Source organism: Argopecten irradians, chromosome 14 (assembly GCF_041381155.1).
Source record: "Argopecten irradians isolate NY chromosome 14, Ai_NY, whole genome shotgun sequence".
Classification (NCBI taxonomy): domain Eukaryota; kingdom Metazoa; phylum Mollusca; class Bivalvia; order Pectinida; family Pectinidae; genus Argopecten; species Argopecten irradians.
This window is the reverse complement of record NC_091147.1, coordinates 20,145,949-20,153,428: the sequence shown is the minus strand read 5'-3', so window position 1 is coordinate 20,153,428 and position 7,480 is coordinate 20,145,949.

Here is a 7,480-nt window from a genome sequence, read left to right as displayed (position 1 = left end):
TTGTATGACAACATAACGACTTACATTTGCCGTCCTCGACCATGATCACGGGCATGGTGACTCGTCCGATGATGGTTTCCATCACCACAAAGCCTTCCGAGCTCTCGTTACTCTGGATCACGGCAGACGATACCTCTACAATAAGTCAAGATCACTCTGATTATTATACATAAAGGCAGTTCAGAAGAAAAATACTGACCAATCACAGGTCTGGAGAGAGTTCCTTTGAATTTTACAGAGAGAGAGCGACACCCACCATCAAAACAACAAAGTCAACCACAGTGCACCGTTACACAATTCTTCCCTTGGTGTACATCAAAGGATCAGATTGCTTGTGTCTTCTATTGCCTCCAGTTTTACAGAGAAAGGGTCCAGGGTGGATATAACGTCAGTGATAGTAAACCCTGGAGTACCGGGGATGTTCATAATCATAACTTCTTCTAAATCGATATTCACGTTCTGACGTACCTGTCCCACGCCACGCTGTCTAACGCTGACACAGTCCAGGTGAGGTTCACATACTGTTTAATGACGTGTTTTAGGGGAAGTCTTATGTTATAAATCTGCTTAACATGTTTTCACAAATACAGCAATTTTCTAATTATTTTTACGATTGTATTAATAAGAATTTATTTTCATTAATTTGATTATGGGTGAAAATTGTTAAGTAGTACCAACAAATTCAAAAATATATAAATATCAGTTATGATAAATAGGCTATTTGAAATGAATCCCGAAGAATATATAGGTCATCCCCGGCTCATATCATAATAGAAAGCACATGCCGACAACGGAATTGGAAGGCGTATCATAAACTGTACGGGACATGCAGAACTGGCGATAATTTTCCAATAAGAACATAATTTCGACCGCAAAACCTTCGAATAGCTATTTACTAAGAAGTATACGTAATTATACACCAAAGTAAAACCTAATTGTAATTCCTCATATAATCGTTATATACTTGTCAAATGGAAGCTAAGTTGAGTTTTTCATCAAGTTCAACTGACCGTAAAACCACCAATGTAATGATAAATTTCAGTGGGTTGTTATATGTCTTCCAGATGCTGACGTCGTTAGTGACCAGCGTGATTCAGAATGAGACAACAGAGGAGGACGAAGAATTATTTGGCTTTTGCAGAAAAAAAGTACAGTTTACACATTTTCTAATGACAAATTATAATTTTCTGTTTCCATGTTACAGGTTATGTATGTTCGCCATGTATGAGCCAAAGAGGAATTGGTTTACCTATTTCTGGCGTAGAGAAACTGACGACGTCTGAAGGATGTGTTACTGATAGGACATTCTCCATAGTAAACATCAGATCAGGCATCATCAACTGTAACAAACAAAAAGGGTAAACTTAGGAAATAGTTCGTATCATATACATGAGTTTACACAGACATGCGTCAAAATCTGGAGATATTTACACTGGTCAAAATTGTCGTAATTTTAGCTAAAATCGATAAGATCAAATTTTATTGGTTTTAAGTGTTCGCGATCAAGCTTTAAGAGTATGTATAAATTCATGACTCAATTATTACAATTTTTGCGATCATAGCAATTGACCCGTAACATCAGAGAGCGATCTTGATTAACTAGCGCAAATATACTGTTCGCACTTACCGCTAAAATAATATTACTGATAAAAGTGTATTACCGCCCAATTGCTAATATTACTGTAAAATATTATTTCTAAAATTAAATCAATCCACATATAAAACCTAAGTTAGATAAAGAAGCCTCTTGATTTATAATCGATTTAGTTACCCCAAATAACTCTTCGTCCTCCTCTGTTGTCTCATTCTGTATCACGCTGGTCACTATCGACGTTAGCATCTGCAAGACATAAAACAACCCACTAAAGTTATCATTACATTGGTGGTTTTACGGTCAGTTGAACGTGATGAAAAACTCAACTTAGCTTCCATTTGACAAGTATATAACGATCATATGTGGAATAACAATTAGGTTTTACTTTGTGCATAATTACTTCTTAGTAAATAGCTATTCGAAGGTTTTGCGGTAGAAATTATGTTCTTATTGGAAAATTACCGCCAGTTCTGCATGTCCCGTACAGTTTATGGCACACCTTGTATTTCCATTGTCGGCATGCACTTTCCATTATGATATGAGCCGGGGATGACCTATATATTCTTCGTGACTCTTTCAAATAGCCTATTTATCATAACTGATATTTATATATTTTTGAATTTGTTGGTACTACTTAACAATTTTCACACATAATCAAATTAATAAAAATAAATTCTTGTTAATACAATCGTCAAAACAATTAGAAAATTGCTGTATTTATGCAAATATGTTAAGCAGATTTATAACATAAGACTTCCCCTAAAATACGTAATTAAACAGTATGTGAACCTCACCTGGACTGTGTCAGCGTTAGACAGCGTGGCGTGGGACAGGTACGTCAGAACGTGAGTGACGTTACGCATGTCGATAGGCTCCCTCTGTATGAACATCTGGATGTGTGAGGTGATGATGTTTAGACTACTTAGGCTCATGTCGGAGACTTTGGTGGTGTGGAGGACAGCTATCACCTATATAGAAACCCGACATCGTTAACAAATATAACTTAGCTTTCTCTCATGGAAACACAAAAAAAACGGAAGGACATTCTTCATAGACGCCAAAAGAATGTCCGTCCGTTTTTGTCTATGACTTCATAACACCAAAAGATATTAAGAATAATACTTATAATTCCATAAATTTACGTGATTTTACGTAAATCTACAATAGAACAAATTGAGGCGCATTGGTATCTTATCCAATATTTCAGCTTGGCAAATGACTGTGCCGCTTTTAAAATTCCCCTCGGAAACGTTCTGTATGTATGACGTCATAATATTGACGTACAAGTTTTTCGTTCTATGGGAAAATAACCTTGTAGATAATGAGCTTAACATATGAAATTTATTATTCGTGGACACAAAATGCGTGTGTAATCTTACATCTGTGAGATTGTGAAAATCATACAAATTAGACGAGTTGGTGGAGACCGATATCGTTGGTGTTGTTGTGGCGTAACCGGATGTGGTAATGGCAACAGATGCGGGGGTATCGGATACAACAGTAGGGGCTGTGGTGTTCTGTTTTGGTTTCGTGTTCTGTAGCACGTACTGTAGATCTGCAATCAGACTGGCCATGTCATCAACTGAAAAGATTATACAAAAATTACTAGCACTTAAAAAAAAACACATGAAAAAAATATAGTGTGCTGCCATATTTACATCTTAATTTAGGCTCATGAGTAAGGTTTACGTAACTAAGAGCATTTACGAGCTTGTAATGCTGTAGGTTTTTTTTCTCGAAAAGTCAGTTACTGTTATTGCTTATTTACCCCCATCAAAGTCAAATATGCCATGCTCACCAATGAATCATACAAAAATTCATTTATGTTCATTTAAACTTTTCCTTTAGTACCAATGGCATGCAATTTTCATAAAACCTCTGGAATAACTTGAACGACTCATCAGTTATTCACTGGTATTATGAACCAATAATAATTTACATTTGAAGTAAAGTTTCAAGGTTTCTGAGAAGATACACTGCTGTGACTCTTATTTAATGATATGTAGCTGGCTATCTGGTCTGTATAAGATTTGTTCATACAGAAGTCTGATCTTAGGGCCCGGCATCTTCTGTGTTCTCAAGTAGAGAAATGTTGCACATCTTGCCCATCACTGAAAGGAGCATGGTCTCTCTGTAGTTGCTGAAGTTTCGCTGTCTCCCTTTCATTGGGAACTTGATAGTGTATCCATTCCACCGGGCTGAAACATTTTCTTTCTCCAAATCTTGCTGAAGAAATTGTGTTGTATATTGGTGACCATCTTCAGATCTCCTTTGATGGCTTCTGTCATCAGTCTTTTTCTGTGGCGTTTCCGTACTATGTTTTCATAACTGATTTCCTTTTCTCTAATTTCGAGAGCATGTCACAGTTGTTGTGGGTAAATATCCGGAGGTGTTTTAAGAATATAGCGGTTTAGCAGCTTCTTGAAGTGTTCGTTTCATGGCTTTAGTTCCTCCTGAGTTGTTGTAAATGTCCACTTTGTCTTGCTGCTGCTTCTCTTGTCAGACTTTCGATGTAATCTCTCTAGTCTTTCCTGGTGCGTCTACCCTTCTGGAGCTCTTCGTCAAGGATTGTCTTCCTCACTTTCTTACTTCTGTATTGAGAATGGTATCCGAAGATGCGTTCTAGGTCTTCTCAAATATTTCTTTGTGTCCTACCAGTTTCTTTGTGTTTTGTCACAATACAAATATTTCTTTGTGTCCTACCAGTTTCTTTGTGTTTTGTCACAATATTTGCTTCATAGTTTGTGTTACAGCATTAGGTATTTCTCGCTATACTCCTCTTCCTATTAGGACATTATGAAGTTGGCTACTCTAGCTACATGACTAAAAAGAATTTTGCGGTAACGCGAATAGGAACTTTCGCTAAACACGCGAAGCTCGCTTGATCGCGAAAATTTCTCTCACATATATTTTTTTGTAAATGAATATATGCACCTAAATTGCCAAATTAGTAAACGCTCGCGAAAACACCCACGTTTACGGTATCTACTGGTCGGAGACCAATTCTCACCAAGTAGATATTCTCGCCATCGTCTGTTCATGGTTATACACGAATTTTCAATCAATTTTTTGTGGAAATCTGCATGGTCGCAGCTTCTATCAGAAGATGAATTTTATTTCAGGAAAATTCGTGTATAACGATACAAGTACACGTGTGATCAAGAGAATGGGTACTTAGTGAGAATCGGTAGCATGCCAGTACAGTTTAGGGTTGTAACAGTTTGAGTATTGCAATCAACCAATTCTCTTTAACTTTAAGATATGTAACTTACCTGAGCTATTCATCCCGTCCAGACCTGTAGTATTGGCATATACCCCCGTGACCTGGTGACCCAGCACGTGCATGAGTAAGGACCCTAGTGAGGGGATATCATTGTCTGTAGTGTTGTCTGTAAGGTCCAACAGAAAACCAGGTATGGTCGTATATCTAGGTTCTGACGTGTTTGCGTCCCTCGACTGGTGCGGACCAGGTTCCAGTGTGGTCAAGACTAAGGTCACTCCGGACGTATTGGTGATTCGGCCTGGAAGTATGAAGGACCATATACATATGTATAGTGATTAATTAAAGATGCTTCATTGCTGAGAAATGGTATTTTTTTACCATCAAAAACAGGAGCAGACGATTTAGTATTTTTCTTCAGATACAAAAGTTACTTACTTTACACCATTACTACCATTGAAAAGTTTGAGTTTCTAATTTTACTTCAAGATAAAAATATGAAAAATAATTAATTGCATCCCGAACAAAGTCCGTGGCACTATATACTATATGGAATTAAGTACGGATTTTGCATGCACCAAAGGCAAAATAAATTATTATATAATAATGTTGGCGGTAGAGCATCTTTAATGAATATATATATATATTTATTAAACATGGTTTCGCTGTAAATATATGCCAGAGACTTCCTCTGTTTTCTTTCCCTTTTCGTATTTTGTTAACCCCGATATCAATTAATCGCGTAACTTGTTTAAATCTATTTTGATTAATAGTGTTGCCGATAGAATCACGAAAACGTCTGCGGTACGAAAATGTTTCGGTACAAAAAATCCGATATCCTATACGTTAACGTACTATATTGAATAATTGTAAAATGCATTAAGGCGACACTGTTTACATGGCTGGGTGATAAACTAACGGAAGAAAATGCAGAGTGGTCAACAAATAGAGATGATATCAAAATCAAAACAATTGGCTTCTTTCAGGTCCACCTGAATAGTGATAGGTTAACACACAACACCCCACTACACATAATCCAAAGGCTTCTGATTTTTTTATCGGGGAGGGGAGGGGGGTCTTTTTCTGTATTTGTGGCGTCATCTTAAAAGATTGAGATAAAATACGCGTACGTTGCAAGCACGTTAATTTAAAAAGGAAATGTTTAATTCAATCAAATACCGTTTTCATTAAGAATTGGTATCTCAACTGTATTTATGTTTTCATTTCCACTCTATCCTTTATACATTACATAGATATATCTACCTACAATGTGTGTGGATTTGATTTAAAATGCCATATGTTTTCTCAACAAAAGGTAACTACTAAAATGATTGACATCTAAACTATTAACATGACTGAAAATTTAGCATACAATATGGTTTCTATGTGATCTTTAAAAAAAAATACTTATGAGAGCCTATTTCAGCTTTACAATGTAATTACAAACTGCAATGCAAACTTTCTACATATTATGAAATAAAAAAAAGTATAAATCTTGAATGTGGAGTTAAAAAAGAATGAATTTCTATTTCGATTGTTAAAAATATGTACGTTTTTTTCGTATATTACAACAAGTTTGTCGAAGAATAATATTGGTTACTTACCATCTGTTCGTTCTAAAGCCAGAATAACAACAAAACTCCATGATAAAAGCACTGGTCTCATGGAGACAATTTATAAATTATGGATGTTTTTTAAATATCACCGTGGAATGCTAAGATAACCTCCGATGTTTAACAGACAATTTCTGGGAATAGTCTATGTACCAGTCTCCTGAACTGTTCTGGTGTACACACTATAGGCTATGTAGTTTCACAGTGAGGATTATCAAAATAGTACATGGAAGGATTTTCTGGAAATAATCAATATGGGACAAAGATTATGTATCTACCGTATAGTGCAGGAGTCTGTCACTTATAACACAGGGACTCGTCACCTGATCATAGCCAATGACCTATTATGAATGTCTATCTCCATGATGTTGATTCCATTACTTATTCATGAGTCATTATTTATTCCTCGTTATATTGTAATTGGCGTGTCCAACTACTTATTGATATAATATATGATTTGAAATATTTTATTACATATCCGATGTTTTTGTTCTATTCAATTTAGTGATCACTTATTCGATACCTTTATTCATTATTCGTTTTCTTATTACTTATAATAATAATAATTTAAATAATGAACTGCCCCTGGATTTGATTTAAAATGCCATATGTTTTCTCAACAAAAGGTAACTACTAAAATGATTGACATCTAAACTATCAACATGACTGAAAATTTAGCTTACAACATGGTTTCTATGTGATCTTTCAAAAAAAAATACTTATGAGAGCCTATTTCAGCTATACAATGTAATTACAAACTGCAATGCAAACTTTCTACATATTATGAAATAAAAAGAATATAAAATTTGAATGTGGAGTTAAAAAAGAATGAATTTCTATTTCGATTGTTAAAAATATGTACGGTTTGCTTGTAACATTACAACAACTTTGTGGAAGAATAATATTGGTTACTTACCATCTGTTCGTTCTAAAGCCAGAATAACAACAAAACTCCATAGTAAAAACCCTGGTCTCATGGAGAGATAGTTTGGAAATTATAGGATGTTTCTTTTTAAATATCACCGTGGAATGCTAAGAAAACCTCCGATGTTT